General features: G+C 36.5%; 1 protein-coding gene and 1 non-coding gene across 9 annotated transcripts in view; one reads left to right on the plus strand and one right to left on the minus strand.

The window, feature by feature from the left end:
• Positions 1 to 16333, plus strand: part of Nuak (Nuak family kinase 1) — a 44003-nt gene that overhangs the window by 8051 nt on the left and 19619 nt on the right. The window contains exon 1 of one of the 8 annotated variants that reach the window (XM_015171774.3): positions 12228 to 12433. The exons of the other annotated variants lie outside the window; for them this stretch is intronic. The gene's annotated coding sequence lies outside the window, so the exon portion shown is untranslated. Of the gene's footprint in view, positions 1 to 12227; positions 12434 to 16333 lie in introns of those variants that run through there. 8 annotated transcript variants of the gene reach the window in all.
• On the minus strand, positions 4460 to 4541 carry TRNAS-GCU (transfer RNA serine (anticodon GCU)). The gene has a single exon. It is a non-coding gene; the product is annotated as a tRNA-Ser (tRNA).

The following is a 16333-nucleotide window of genomic DNA, read 5'->3' on the forward strand; positions in this document are numbered from 1 at the left end:
GCATACATAAAGTTTACAAATCGGCTTCTTCTTCCCTTGGCACAGTCACTATAGTCTGATCCCATTAAAAATGGGTAAACTTTATATAATGGGTTTGTGCAAGTGTATAAATGTCTCCCTAGACAGAATATATATTCTTGAAGAACATCTATAGTCGAGACGATTTGACCATATTCCTAGTTTTGTCCAAATGTAATAGGCAGACCGACCCCACAAAGTAGTTCTTTAACCTACTTTTTGAAAAATAAAAAAAACATATAATAAAAGCCACCGCTTGAAAAGTTTATTAGTTGTTAGCAGTCAAATTTGTAATGATTGATTTATCTTCATCGGGTTGCTTTTTATAGAAAAACAGAAGAAAAGTATGAAAAAATAACGATAACAACTTTTTGAGCTTTCCTTGACTTAGTTTTCTCTTGAGTCGAAAAAGTTGAAATCGATACTGGCTGCAAATTAGTAATAAATCTCCAGAAATCATTAGTAAACTACAAAATCCAATTTGTTGACTAAAACTTTGACTTTAAGATAGTTGCTGTAGTTTCTTTGGGGGGGTTATGTTATCAGTGAATATACAATAGGAGAGAGACAAACAAACGGATTTGATCTGTCTCATTGGGAACAGAGAATTAAATAAGGCATTATAATCTGTTATAAACGATTATTTATTTATTTATTATTAACCAGCAGCTACTTCATAAATCGATTTCAAGTGCTGAATACTAATTTATTTCTTCAACCGTATAATATCCCTTTCTGAATGCACGCAATTACCACAACAGCGCACACCCAGCTACAATAACAACAACAATGCATTACATTGATTAATTATGTGATGCCTGACGTAGTTGTTGTGAAATTAATTATGTCTAAAGTTACAGTCTGAAGCAAGCGGACTAAATAAAGTTCCTTTCGAATGGTTGAATAATGCGCAGGGTGTGGCAAATTACGCATACGCCGCGTTTGACCCATCTAGCGAATAATGCTTTAAGGCTTCGCCCTCAACTGTAATTAGCTTTAATAAAACTGCAGTAGCAACAAGCAGTAATAGACACAAAAAAAATAAATAAATAAAGAGAGATAAAAAAGGCCAGAAACTTTCTGGATTTGTATGGCCATGCAGTTGCCAAGAAATTCGCTCAGATGCCACCAACAAACAAACAAATAGCAATCAGTAGCACCACAAGAAGTTCTACATTAACTATGCCACCACGACCACGACCACCGACTATGACAACTCTCATTGCGCTATTGAAAAGAGTTGAATGCAGTTCTCCAACCGCTTCTGCGCGAGCTCTCGAGCAGCCGCAAAATTTTGTGTAATCCCATTTAAGCAAGCTGCTTCTGAGCTGGTGCTCGGCTGCAGCTTTCGGCCGTAAGACGTGCGTTCAAATCTGCCATCAACACTTGTTTATAAAGCGTCGCTGCCCACGCTGAGTACTCGCCCCGCCAAACAGTATTCTTACCAAGAGCAGCAAATAATCCGAATCCAAAGCTTACGCATTTGTCGTCTCAGCTGAGGAGCGACATCGACGTCGACGTCGGTGACGACGTTTTCTTAATCCATTTGCTGCAGCAAGGCGCTGCCAGCCATACCCGTCCGCCCCTCGTCACGCCCTGCCAATAAAACTTTTAGCTAGTCCCTTTACTCAAGGAAGCACAGTAGTTCCAAATGTTGTTGTTATTCTTCCAACTGCTGCTGGTGCTGCTACTGCATTTTTTGCTGTCCCCGTTGAGGACGCTGTCGTCAGTGTGTTTTTTCTTGACTGCCTCTGCCTTGGAAGACATCGACGGTGCCAACACATACATGAATAGTTGCGCTCTTTTAAAAGTTGGTCTTAAAAAACTGGACACAGTCTATGTAACACGGAAAAGGATGCACATTTTCGCTTACATATATATATAAATATAGAGTATTCGACGAAATAAGTAAATATTTTCCTGTATTATTCTTGGCTAGTATCTTAATTAGTATCTTAATTTTTACAAAATAAATTCCTAACGTAAATAAAAATAAGTGTGATCATCAGAGAAGGTCCAAACCTTGCGAATCATTATGAATTTTGTATCATTCACAAATTTGCATTATTTTAGCATCAGTAAGAGTATTAGAACATTCAGTGCGCTTTTGCCTTGCTTGCTTCCCTTGTAGTCTACTTGATTTTGTTTTTCGACATTTTATTTTCGGACTGACCTACATTGATGGTGCTTGCTTGCAAAGCCTTAAGAACTTTGCTATTGATGCTGCTGCCGTGGGTGGTGGAGCGTCTTATGATTTTTGATTATAACGTCAATGACTCGACGCTCACAGCAGCTGCCTTTGGGTGAGGCCCACACACACACACACGCGCTGATAGCTTGTTTAGCGCCATTTGTCTACGCTATGATTCAAAATGTTTGACAGCTGAGACTGTGAAAGAGTGCATAACTGAAAAGCTGTCGAACAACGCACATGGGCGACAAAAGTTCGCAATTTTAGCTCGTATGTGTATATAACATAGTACGGCTGTGTACTCGGTATACGGACGCCCACTTGGTGGAACGGCTAATGTCACTGTCTCCCGCCTAGTCAATAGTATTTTGGTCTTTTGTTCTCTGCTCTGTGCCTGTGCTCTGTTTTTATCTGTGCTCCCGCATTTGCTCCGCTCCCAGCTTCCTGTGTCCCGCTGCGCCAAAAATATGAAAATTGCTAGCTGTTTTATGTGTGCTGTCTCTCCCCATCCCCAACAGAATCATTTGTCGTTGAGCTAACCCTAACAGTTCTGTTTTAGCTTTTTACTTAAATATCGTGTTGTTGTGTTTGCCTTTATGGTTGTTAAAATAGTTTTATGGCAGTGTCTTTTCTTTGTTTCGACTTTGAGTTGGGACGAGTTGATATACTCATCTCTGCAGCACATTCTTTGTAATTAACATAATAATTTCGTTTTGGGCATAATTGACAATATAAATATGTCTTCGTATAGAACGTTATTTGCCATTTATAATAGCCAACAACAACGAAAGGGCGATAATATCAAGGACGCCTTTTCATATTCAAGCCAGTCGAAGAAAGAACACAGCTGCCATACTTTTCCCACGGCATTATGGCAAACTTTGCTATTTAAATTGATTGATTAAATTCTAGTTAAACTTTTTGATGACTTAACAATTCCATAAACTGTTCAGATGAATTCCTCGGATAACCTGCAGTTTAGACTTTCATTGGTTATAATACTAAGTAGAATTGCATCCTTATAATCTTGTAGAGGATATTATATGATTGTCATGACATATGTAACATCTCTGAGCGCATATAGTATATGTATTCTACATCAAAGCATAGATTCCTCTTTCTGTTGCAGGTAGTTCTATATGCTACAGCTGCCACTGAAAACTTTTTGTTCCTTAAGAAATATAGACAAAATTCGAAAGTTTTAAGTTTCCCTTTACTCCTTATATATATATGCCAAATCTTATAAATCTCTGATCACTATATCATATATCTGCAATAGAGTTTGAGAATTTATTCTTTATGCATTCATCTCAGCAAATCTTCAGATGATCAAATTATTTCTCACTTTACAAATGTGTTCAGAGAACAAATTATAAATCTACTGGAATAATAGAAAACCAAAATCGACACCTATCTATAACAAGTTTATCTATTATTATATTGAAAATTAATTTTCATAAAGATTAGATTGCTTGAACCCGAAACGTCATCCACCAAATCTTGTACCCTCATTTCTACCAAGGAAAGATGGATTTTACGGAAAGTGTGAAATACTTTTCAAATGAATTTAAACAACCATCTTAGAAAACAAGTTTAAAACCGATCGGATGTTACTGTTTTATATAAAGAGTTATTTTAAGTGTCTGTAATTAAGTTGAAGTAAAGTGGTTCTTTGAATGCATTCGCATTTTACTCAAACGTTACAACCGCAAATGATCCTCTCAGAAACAACCCAACATTTAATTCAGGCCACGTAAGTTGACTAAATATGCATAAAGTTAACTAATTAATATGAAATATTTATTATTTGATATACTTCACATAATTTTATGCTTATATTTATTATACAGAATAAAAGTTACAGACGAAAACAAGATATATTTTTTGTAAATAATACCTCTTTAACTTTATATATTTGAAAAACTTGATCTTGGGGTAGTAAACACTAAACTGTAGAATCAAATTGTAGACTAGTCCAGTCAAGTGAATGAAGTTAAAATGAATATTGCTCTTATACAAGCATACAAACGGAAATTGTTATATAGGCTCGCATACTGACGCTGATCAAGAATCTATATACTATATGGTTCACACTTCCCCAAAAGCAAAAGGGTTTTTTAAGGAGCTTAGGGTATAAAAAAATGTTTCATTCACTTGCTTATTTCTTTGTTTTTATCGAAGTACACGTCGTAATATGAATATATACACTTTTATACTTTCGAAAATTAAATAAACTGAAAAAATAAACCTCGACGAGGATGGGATTCGAACCCACGCGTGCAGAGCACATTGGATTAGCAGTCCAACGCCTTAACCTCTCGGCCACCTCGTCATGTGTTTAAAGCAGCTCTCAGAACGAAACCTCAACCAAACGGTTTCAATGCTTATCAACTAGAAGCTAATAAAACGAAGCAAGCACTGACGTGAAAAGATAATAAATAATAAATAAATAAATTAATGTATATTCTTTATTTCTCAATTAAAAATAAATAGATACTCAGAATTGAAAATAATACCAATGGAATTTTTAGTGAGCAACCCTTAAAACAAAGTCCATTCTGTTTATTTCGATAAAATTCAGTTTTTGTTACTATTGCAGCTATTTGCTTTGCTAGCTTATTGGTTTTTATGCATTTCATTTATACAAATTTATTTGCCAATCTGCAGTTCAAGTCATAAACACTTCAACAAAAATATAAGAAAAATAAACACTAGATAATAATATTAAGTCGAATGTTTTTTATTGAGGGCTGATATTTTAATGATAAACTAAACCCACCTTACGGAACGGGAACAATATTTTAAATTAATTATTGTTTTTCAACTTAAGAATTTTGAATCGTATTTTATGTCCTCGCAAATCGCTGCACTCTACGCCTAAGATTTAACAAGTTATTTTTATAACCTGAACCCATTAAAAATGGGTATAAGGGTATATTGTATTTGTGCCTAATCCTAATGTATGTAACAGGCAGTGTTCCTCCTGCGCTGATCGAGTTTGCTTCCGATATTGATAACTTACTCCTCTTTTTTGGGCAATTTTGGTAAATAATAAGAGCTAGAGTCACCAAACTTGACATATAGCGTCTAAAATAGAATATATATATGAATTTGATGTTGGAAGAAGAGGGTTCACGGTATGCCCTAGTCGGGAGCTCTCGACTTGAACCTCTTACTTGTTGGTCGATTAAATTATGCCTTTAAGTGAGATTTATATGTAGTTTTCGAACGACGCAATAAGTACAATTTTCTATTTGAAATCTAAAAAAACGTATCATAAACAAATGTTTATGCATTGCATTTAAATTAAATTTGTCTTAACATTTTCAGTAATGAAATCTTAGCTCTTTCTAATGGCATGCACATGATCTGCGGACATGCATCTCATCCGAGGCACGAGAAAAGCACTCAGCTCTTGACGTTCTATGCTTTCATTATTTTTTGTTTTATTTTAAAAGGCACTTTGGCGTAAAAACAAAAACTAAACTAAACTAAATGGCAACAACAGTTGCAAAACTGTGCACGCTCCTTGCGAATTTCTGTGCTCTCTCAGGCACTCCCATTCCCCGCGTGTGCCACTTCAACAACGAGCAGCGGCAAAAGCGCAAAACAACTTGAAAATGCATTTTAATTACATGCGTCTCAGTGGCAATACACGCCTCCGTGCCCGCCCATGTTCCTCCCTCGTGTCTGTAAGACTGTGCTCTTTAATTGAATGTGCTTAAAGCAGCAAAAAATACGCAATTAAATGGTCAGCCCACTTCGGTGGACAGCGGTCAGTGCGTGGCGTTAAGGGTGCCGCCTGAAAAGTGTGCCAGAGCCATCAGAGCGCCCTCAAGTGACGACCTTCCCGGACAGACACCCAAACCAACTGCCAGATAGACAGTCCGACAGTTTGTCATTTCTGCGCGCATTCATTTAAATGTCGAAATAAATTAACAACACAGCGAGCAGCTTTTGCATAAATGTCAAAGGAATAAACGAAAAACCCACGGATCTGCATACGTGTGTATCTCTCACAGTCTTCGATACGTTGAGCGCCAGAGGAGACAAAATTTCTTATTTGGAGCATAGCAAGATGTGCCCTCAGGATAAACAATCTATTTCATCAATGATGCGTGCAAATCCAATCAAAGTTTTTCAATTAAATATAAATGTGCGAATACACCTTGTGGCCGCTCGCCTTTCTCTCTATATATTATATATAGTTTATATGCTTGTACGAGTTGGCAACTGCAAAGCAATCAGCAAAATTTGTATTGCATCATAAAACAAATTCTATTTTTCTGCACACCAACTAAAACAAAACCGAATCATCGACATATTGAGTGCGATTTTTTATAAAACGTTTTTTGCGCTTATCACAGAATCATTTTTTTTCGCGAATAAACACAGTGCACTCAATTATTTTGCCAGAGACAAATAGTTATATCGAATTTTTTAAATAACATATAAAGCAAATAAAAATCTGCCATCAAAAAGCGAAAGATCTGCTTAAAATTGTAGTGCTAGATTGAAGAGTTGAAGAATATTATCAGCAATGAGATTATTGAATATGTCAAACAGGAAAAAAATGTATGTTTAATCTAAGAGAAAGTCTAAACTAAAAAAAGCTTTTATTTAGTGCTTCTGGATAAGAGAAGACCAACAATTACATAACTTCTGAATGGCTGTGTCCAGCTTTTGAGCTGACGGCCATAGTTGACCTCATGTGAAAATAAGAAATTATAAAAAGCTAGAGTTCCGGAAGCTTAAACATAAATTACTTCCTTAGCAGACGCTTTTTCAATATTTTTAATTCACGTCTAGATTCTTCAGCCGCATCAATTAGCCTACAAGCTACCTGGCCTGGCACACAAATGTTGCTGATTAAGTTGTTGCCGCAAGTAATTTGCGTCAAGTGAGGCGCAGACTCTCAGCATGTGTCACAGTACAGTGAATAACCGTGCATAAAGCCAGAAAACAACAACGAAACAAAACGGAACACTAAAAGCCAACAACGTGCGACAATTACAACCGTAAATTATGCCAACAAGAGTCCGCTGCGGAGACTCTGGCAACCACTATTATGTCCCCCCCCCCCCTCGCCATTACACAATATCTTTTGGAATGTTGCAACGCCCCTCGCTTGACTACCCACAACTTGGACGTTGCGACGTGACCACAAAAGATGAAAACCAAGTGCAACAAAATGGAGCGCGACAACGACAACTCAATTAAGTAAATGAGTGATAACCAGGCGATGATGTTGCTGTTTTTTGTTGTTATTGCGAGTAATTTTCATTGTTGTTTATATACACTAGTTATGTAGATAAAATGGATAATTGAGAGATGGGTAAAAAGGCTTAGACACTTATCAGATCTCGAAGACCCCTAAAAATATGTATGTATTTGTATACGCATTCCTGTGTACAACGCGTATATAAAAATATGGCCAGGTTGAGGTCATTTTCATTGTTTCATAGATGCCTCAATACATTTAAAAGCCCACTTCCTATTATCCATTATCTTAAATCGAAGAAGCATACAAAATACACTAGCAAAACAAAAAACCCACTGGATTCTGAATGTTGGAGAGCTTAAATCCTTACATTTAACCTTTTCTATAAATCGAAACTAGATTAAGCAATCTTTAATTCAATTCTGTCTCTGATTATGAGAAATATATTAAACTAATATAACTAAAAGGTACGGCTAGTAAATATTTGACGTAGAATTAAAGCGCTGCTGATCAAGGTATATGTGTGATTAACAATTACATTTCTACTTATCTCTAACACGAATACTGATTTGCTAAAAGCTTTAATATGTTATTTTCTAATTGATCTGTAATAGCATTTTGCATAGATAAGTTGACTTTAAAGTGCGTCGTCCTTTCATTTTAAACGTAAATTAAAAATGACAACCAACGCAGGGCCATCAATTAGCAGGTCTCCAACAAAAATGCTAGAAACGGATTACTTGAGGTCAGGGAACAACATAACTAACGCTTTCTACATTATGCAAAGTCAATTAAGCGCGGCGAGAAAATGGCCGACGCACATATCTACACACACGCATACACACCCACACACACACACACACACGAGGTCGCACGCGACGGGGCGCCATTTTGTAGCCTGCCTGCCGCCATTCGCATAGTTGAGGCAAATTTGCCACATGCATTGCAAAGAAATAAAATTGAATGAAATGAATTGAATTGAAATGTAAAGAAATGAAGGCTGGTAATGTGTGTGGTGAGGCTGTCCGGCTGTCGCCGGTGTTGGGGCGGGGTGGGCAGGTTATGCCTGTGTGCAAAAGTTTTAAAATTCATTTAAGCGAGACTTTTAATAAACGCGAGCCGACCATTGAAAAGACTTGGGCACTTCTATGGTAACTACTTATTTATGCTTTGAGGGAAGCGAAAGTTTTTTGATTTATGGGCGGCATACACACACACCCGTACACACGCAAGAGCGCAGAGTTTGGCTGTGTTGAAACTTTTAGAACTGAGCAGCGAGCCCAAAATGACATTTCCGGTTATTGCTGGCGCAAAATTCCAGCAATGTCGCGTTTATTTTTGGGCCACTTGCTGACATGAACGTCACACAGGGTGCACGCCCATTGAATGCTTACGCCCTCATATTGTGCTCATTGTTTTTGTTGTTGCTGTTAGCAATGCTTTTGTCATGCAATTTGTGTGCTTTCTTTTGTTTTTACTTGACGGGCTATTCGCTGTTGCATTGGCGATAATGTGGGCGTGCTCCCAAATAGGTCGATTGGCCTGTGGGTCATCCCCGAAAATGTTTTACATATGTAAGCGTGTACGTATGTGATCATGTATGCATATTAGCTAGTCGACATGTGCTTGAGTTTGATATAAAGTATATTATAGTATATATAGTCGGGCACGCTGACAGGCAAAACGCGTACGGAAATTATATAAGCTCACTTTATGCCGTTAAGGTTGACTTAGTACCCCGACCCCAATTAGGGTTCAATTCCGTGCTCCATTTCTGTGCTGCTTCCTGGCAAGCTTGTCGGTGGCCCAAAAGCGGAAGTGGGCCAAAACTAGTCGGCCCAGTCGCCGACTGGCTGGCATGTGATAAATAGTCGACGTCTGATTCTTGGCAAGCTGCCTGGCAAATATTTGCGCTAGCTTCAACTATAAGGTGATAAACTTGGCATAATGCAATATTTAGTGTTTGAACAGGCATTTAAAAGGCTATGCATACTTATATTGCAGTTTTGCCATTTCTGCGCTGCCACCAGCATCGCCATCATCATCATTATGTTCATTCACATCATCATCGTCAACCAGTGTTTGCCCAGTGATGATAAGCTTTGAAATGTTTTGCACACTTTTGCATATGCAAATGTAAGCCACACAAAATAAGTATCTGGGCACCGTCCACTGCTTGGGAACATTTAAACTGTGCTCATAGATACTCAAAGAAACAGACAGACACGCACATATCGTATGGGTCCTTGGAATGTGCTTACAAGATTGAGCTTCTTGATTAATGTTGCTGGCGCTGGGCTTCTTTCCAGGACTGCCTCGAGGTTGCCCAGCTGGAGATATGAAGCATTGGCCAAGTTGTTTTGTCTGATAAATAGTAGATGTAATTTGGATGTTTGCTTGCCAACGGACACTGAAGAATGATTTTACATACATTATGTACCCTCCACATTTTATTTTCAAACATCCATTTAATGCATGTAATGGCATTCGTACTACTACGAAGGAATTTCTTTTGTTAATTCGTTAAGATACGAAAGAGCATTTTTATAAGGATATGCAATCCAATTTAGTTGTGCATTGACTTTTAAATAATGTTGGGCATACACATAAATTCGTTTGCATATACTTTTTTAAAGCTAGCATAGATTTGATGAAAATACGTAGAATATAATTGAATATATGTGCATTTATTCAATACGTATTTAATATGGCTTTTCTATTCCAACTTTGCTGGAGTATGGTGTGTTATATTCTGGTCTGGACCCGTTCAAACATATCTTGCATTTTGTGCTGTCGCAGACACAAAAGGCGCGCTTGACTAGATTCGCATAAAATGTCATAGAATATTCAGTCTCTTGTGCTGTTCACTGTTTTTGACAAGCCGCCACTTATCGTTACCATTATTAGCCTCTGTAATTTAAGCATAAAAGATACGCAAATTGCAAATTTAAGGGTGGGCGCTTCTTAATTGATTTTGTACTTTAAGTAACTTAAGTACATATTTGTGAATCTTTGCTTCGTGATTGATCAAGCGTAATTTTCGTGCCAGCTTTCCAATATTCTTTTTGAGAAATATTATCAAAATTGAGCTTTCTGCACGTTGACAACCGATTAGTCAGTAATTAAAACAATATGTATAGATAGATATACAGACCCTTATGTTGGTGTCATTGTTTCCAATCTTTCTTATTGATTGAACTATGAGTAAGCGTAAGACATGATATTCAGTATTGCTTACGCAATATTAGTATTACTTTACTCCTATGAACATATCCTGAAGAAGCGGGCCGATGAGCGCATATTCGGCTTGGCTTAAATATTGCGTTGCTGGAGATCATCAAAATAACAATACATACTGACGCCGAGGCATGAACGCGATATTTCCATTTCAAGTCCGAGTAGCACTTACCACAGGGTCAGTGTACCTTGTGTTCCCTTTTTGGCAAACAGTGTTAAGATAAGCACTGGGCAATAAACTCATTACTGCTACCGCATTGAAAGATTTCGTTTGCATTTTCACTCAGGTAGTGATATTTCCAAAAACAATTAATCACGTCTTTAGTTAAGTTCTCACAGATCTTACCGTAGTTATTTTGTAGTTTCGACTGCACATTGATCATTAATCAGGCAACATGTAAGTCAGAATAATAGGTATATATATATTCAAATTACTCTGTTGTGCCTATAAAATGACTAACTTTATTTAGGTGTATATTTAATTAAATCTTGATCTGTTAAACATCGAGATATAATCTTTTAGCCGAGACAAAAACATCTTTCTTTTCATATAAAATATAATTAAACTTGAAAGATATTGATATTATCAAGTGCGGATTTCTCTATTAGGCATGCTAACCAAAATAAATATTTCAGTTAATTACTTTGAGTTAGCTGGCGACCGAACTGCTCTTCCTGTATTTGCTCAAAAATAATTTGTGCATGCAAATGAAAGATGCTTGTCATATGCATACCCAGCTTTCTCTTAGTCGCGCACATGACCTTTGAATTTGTTCAATGTGTATACACTGTAGGCAGATATATTTACCATCTTACATACATATATGTACAATATTTACACACATACACATTGAGTCGTAATAATGATCTGTGGGGGCATTAGGCAAATTATATCAAAATAAATCAATTGCCCATTTGGTGCTCGACTTCTGCTGCTGTTTTGCCATTATGGTCTGTGCTCTCACTACCCACCCTTAATGTTTATACAGTGCACTATATATATTAACATACATACATGTACATACATATGTACAAATTTAGTTATTCATGGGTATGTACTACGTATGGTTAGAACGCACTCGCTTATAGACACACCAAGTCGAATCTATATGCACGATCGTGATCTCGATGCGATCGTTTCACACATAATGCGATGGCACGCGCCCCGCTCCAAGCTTCCAGTCTCCCTGACGCACGTGAGCAGAACGCACGAGAATGGAGAGTAAGATCGTGTGCGAGAGCGGGATTAAGAGCGAAACTGTGAGAGAGAACGATGCAAATGATGCGATCTTGCTATGGTGAGAGTAATGTAGGGGTTTATTTTTAGGATAACAATGCCGCAACAGCATTGGGTAGCAGGAGCGAAATTCAACATTTCAGTATTTGGGGAAAATCGAGGAAAATTTTCAGAGCTGCAGCCAGTCGACCGGATAGAGCAACGCGAACAAGGTGGCAAACGGCAACGGCGGCTAAAGGCCAGAGCGCGAAATATATACATAAGTATATGTATAATTTAAGAGATACATATACAGAATATAGCCCATGGTATATATGTACATAAGTCTTATACTATATATGGAGCAATATTTAAGTGAAGAATTCTCAGTTTGACAAAAAGCGAAATGTGAAAATTGACGTTGTGCGATACGTATTTGTGTGTGTTGTGTGTCTTTGTGTGTGCATGTGGGTGTGTTGGTCATGAAAGTTACATGCCCCACCGTACAGCAGCGAAAAAGAAATTAAACTGAAACAAATCTACAGTCGAGGTAAATGCTTACATATGAAAAGTACATACCTACCACATATATATATACACATATATATATATGTATATATATATATATATATATATATATATATATATATATATATATATATATATATATATATATATATATATATATATATATATATGTATGTGTGCTCACTTACTTATCATGCCCAGACAACAGGGACTGGCAGTGCTAGTAAAAAATACCCCAATTGTGCCTCTCTCTCTGTGTGTGTGTGTGTGTGTATCTATGTATATCGGCATTATCCCGAGAAATTACCCCGCTTGATTCTTCTAGAGAAGACCGAAGTTGCTTCCTCGTTCGTGTGCTATTTAGTTGGGTATGTTTTTGTCGCTGGCGCTTTTACTTTTCGTTGCTGGTCGGGTCTTTTGCTCGAATAAAAATTCCGCTTGCGTGTTAGCTGAAAGTTATTTTTAAAAATTTCTTTTAATTTTTTCTCATTTACGAGATACGAGATTTTAAATACAGACGACGTTGCTGTCGATAGTGTTCTATGGGAATTTATTCTTTCAAAACAATTTTTCCGCCTTTGGTTGCATTTATACCAACATTTCCGTATCTTGTTGAGAAAGTGTGCAATAACCAAACTATTTACAAATTAATTGAATTGAATAGCTGAAAACCTACCCAAAATTATTTATAACTAGGTTGCACATTATTTAATCATTACGGATACAGCCTAGCTGTGCTCGAAGAAAGGGTGGAAAGGTAGCTGCTTACCCCGTCGGCGTTTCTTTGTTCAAATAATATAAGTTGTAAATATAATCGTCTTTGTTCATATTACGTATACGCAATGTACGATTTCAGTCAGCATGGTGTGGGGATGTGTTTCAGAATATATATATTAATGCTTTGTTTCTTGTAAAACACTTTAGCTATAATTAAAAATAAATTGTATAATAATTAAATTTTTAAAATTTCTATGTGCCAAATGAATTGAACAGGGGAATATTGGTTAGTTTTTAAGCATACAAATCGTGAGCTACTTAATTGGATGTGCAACATTGTTGATCTTCTATACATTATGATGTCCCTTTTAGCTGTTTCTGGCAATAACATGTAGACAAAATTTGAGAACTCTTCTGTTGTTCAAACATTTTCAAAATGGCAATTAGGCCAAACATTTACGTGTCAACCGACTGCCAAATGCAGTATCCGTGAAAGTGGACAGCAAGACGAATAACAACTGCAACATGAGCAACAACGAGTGCAACAACAACAAACAATGGCAATGGCAGCAATGTCACAACTCAAGTGTCAAACAAAAGGCGACGATGGCAATGGCATAGACAGCTACAAAAACAGTGCGATAGAGATAGAGAATCAGGGAGTGAGATAGAAATGAGATAGTGGGAACGCTATTTTCAACTATTTGGTCAACAAATATAACCAGAACCAAAAAACAATGCGATTATAATTCAAGAAAAAACCATAGATTTCGGTTCGTTTCAGATTCAAAGCGGTATATACAACTTCTCACTAAACAGCTCATAGCTAAAGTGGAAATCCAACGCGAAACTATAAAACGCACTCATTAAAAATTCAAATTGCAAACAACAACAAAACCACAAAAAAACAAACCAAAAATCGGAAGTGCCAAGCAAGGAGATACCCTATACGTTGTTTCAGATTGCTTTAACAAAAATGTACAACTATTGTAGACCGAAACACAAGCATAATTACGGCAGCCACTACACTTCTTCCCTCAGCCCCATACTATATAAAATATATATACATTCTAGTCCAATCTTTATGATATGCATAAGCCACAAAGCAAGATTATACTTTTGAACTGTTTTTGTTTTGTTTTCATACATGCATTAAAACCCTTGCACTCATAATTACAAGATATGTTGTCGATACTAATCGATTGCGAAAAATATGTGTAGTATTCCAGATAACTTCAGATCAACGCGTGGGTATAGTCAGACAGCTAAACAGACAGACTGATGCAGTCAGAGATGGGCATGGCTTTCATCATTGATCGAGATTATGTATACTTTACCTTTCTGTTAACCAAATACAGGGTATGAAAAGCCAACAAGAGCAATACAGTGCATGAAAAATGAAAACTCTGCTCAGAGCTGTTATTGCACCGGCATAAAGAGCAGAGCGTAAAATTCTTGTTTTCCCCAAAACACACACACAACACACGGACACAACACAGACGGCTGACGGCGTTTTCTGATGCTGTTATTGTTGTACTCAGGGCTAGAAAAACTTTTTCAGCATATGGCGGCCGCCCATTGCAAGTCAGTTGTGGGTGTAAGGGGTATGTGGGTGTGGGTGTGTGTGTGTGTGTGTGTGTGTGTGTGTGTGTGTGTGTTGGTGTGCCAACTTTAGTGCAAGGAAAGGAAATGCTTGACATGTCTTGCTCGTTCTGCTTCCTCTTTTATGTTATTTTATTTATTTTCACATTTTTGATTCTTTTTTTTTTTTTTTATTTTGTTTTTTTTTTTTTGTTCTCAACATTTTAATTATTTATTTCATGAATGTTTTTAATCTTCCGGTTGCCTTTCTCTTAACTTTTGTGTGTTCGCAGCCGTTGTGCTTAGCTTTTCTTTTATCGCCTTTGAGGACATGCATCTCCGTCTTGTCAAACGTATTTCATCTCAATAATGATATAATTCATAATTTCTTTGTGAATCGCCCCCGCACAAAAAGTGCCAAATTAATAATAACAATAAATTGTCTGATTTATTTAACACAATTAATGTCCATTTTTATTTGGTTTATGTTGCGTTCATTGAACGTAGATTCGAGGCCAAGATATTCTGACTTATTGACGCATAAAATTGCCGGTTGTTTGGTTTAATTGTCGCAAGAGACATTTCATTTATTAATCGACTACCCAATAAAATTTGTGTGTGTACATGCGTGCATATATATTAAATCGTATGATTCCGAAATATGTGTGTATATAGTGCAAAGATTTGAACAAACGAGTGTTTTCAGTTGTGAGATACTATCAAAAGTTCAACCAATTTTTCAAACTTTAGGTACATAGCTCAAAAAAAAGTTTTCTGTACCAGGAAAAATTGCATTTGTTATTTGTTATTTGTTTGTTTGTGAATACTTGGTAAACATTTGTGAGTTGCCTAGCGCATTTTCTTCTGCTATTGTGCAAAATTTTAATGATCAAGCTTTTAATATTTTTTACAATATTGTAAAACCATCGGGTGAATAGCCGCTAGTCAGAATACTTTGCTTATTGTTATGCAATGTTCCCTGCATATATGAAAGTACTAAGTTTGTCTTAATTCATATTTCAAGGTGCATTCATGAGTTTTCAATATTAAACTGCCGCGACATTGCCCATCTGCGTTTTTGTTAGGCCAATGAAATATTCCTCACGCATGAATACAATCGTTGGCTTCTCACCCACCCATTTAATAATATTGAATATTCAAATACACCGATTGTAAGGTATTTGCTAAGAAACAATTGTACGAGCGAAAAAATAATGTTCGAACTTCTTAAAAAGATAACATAAAATCGAAATTATGATATGTCTGCCTTCTCTTCGTGTCTTCCGTCTTGATTAATTGATTAGGGCTTGGCATATAAGTATTTCATTATTATTATTTTGCTGTTTTCTTAAATTCATTACTTGTTAATTTCTAAAGGACTCTGAAAGTTGGTTACACTTCAGTCAATCAGTCAAATATGGCTGAATAACAACAGCAAATTAATTGGTTTAACAGTGGATAAAAATTCTTTTAATGGAATCGTCCTTAAATATTGATACGTTAATTTGTGTGTCCATGCAAAAGCACCGCAAATACAAATAATTTGTCAGAGATTCCATTTAATTATATTAAGGAATCGATTTATTTTTGCAGACCAACAACATCAACCACAAATTTTTTATCG

This window comes from Drosophila virilis, chromosome 2 (genome assembly GCF_030788295.1).
Source record: "Drosophila virilis strain 15010-1051.87 chromosome 2, Dvir_AGI_RSII-ME, whole genome shotgun sequence".
Lineage (NCBI taxonomy): Eukaryota > Metazoa > Arthropoda > Insecta > Diptera > Drosophilidae > Drosophila > Drosophila virilis.